This window comes from Pteropus vampyrus, unplaced genomic scaffold (assembly GCF_000151845.1).
Source record: "Pteropus vampyrus isolate Shadow unplaced genomic scaffold, Pvam_2.0 Scaffold389, whole genome shotgun sequence".
NCBI lineage: Eukaryota > Metazoa > Chordata > Mammalia > Chiroptera > Pteropodidae > Pteropus > Pteropus vampyrus.
The window spans coordinates 460019-460672 of record NW_011889170.1 but is presented as its reverse complement, the minus strand read 5'-3'; the positions used below and the strand labels follow the sequence as shown (position 1 = coordinate 460672).

The window sequence follows — 654 nt, the reverse complement described above, 5'->3', positions numbered from 1 at the left end:
TTCAGCTTGAAAAACTTTCAGTATTTCTTGCAAGAGAGGTCTAGTGGTGAACTCTCAACTTTTGTTTACCTAAGAAAGTCTTTATTTCCCCTTTGTATCTGTTTACTGTTAAATTAACTCTCTGCCCCCTTCTTCCTTTCTTATGGTACAACAATTATGATTATACTTGCTTTTCTGATAGAATTCATTAGCTCTTATAAGGTTTCTTGCACTTTTAAAAAATCTGAGTCTACGGCCATGCCACCCTGAACACTCCCAATCCCATGTGATCTCGGAAGCTAAGCAGGGTCAGGCCTGGTTAGTACTTGGATGGGAGACCATCTCGGAATACCAGGTGCTGTATGTGTTAAAAAAAAAAAAAAAAAAGAAAGAAAGAAAGAAAAATCTGAATTCTCTCTCCTCTTCTAATGGAATCATTTCTATATTTCTATCATCCAAGTCATTAATTCTTCCATATGGTCTACCCTGTTCCCAATGTTCTCCATTGTGGACTTTATCTCATTTGTTGAATTCTTTAGCTCCAGAATTTAGAATTTCTATTTGGTTCTTTTTTTTTTTTTTTTTATGATTTCATCTCTTTCTAGAGAACTTCTGTTCATTAATTTTGTTCCTGAATATATTAAATTGACTTCTGAATTGTAGCTCATTGAATTT

The 654-nt window shown here is 33.9% G+C and overlaps 1 pseudogene; it reads left to right on the top strand.

Annotated features, from left to right (window-relative positions):
• The first annotated feature begins 227 nt into the window (after nt 1–227).
• LOC111731643 lies at nt 228–346 on the top strand (annotated as a pseudogene).
• The last annotated feature ends 308 nt before the right edge of the window (nt 347–654 follow it).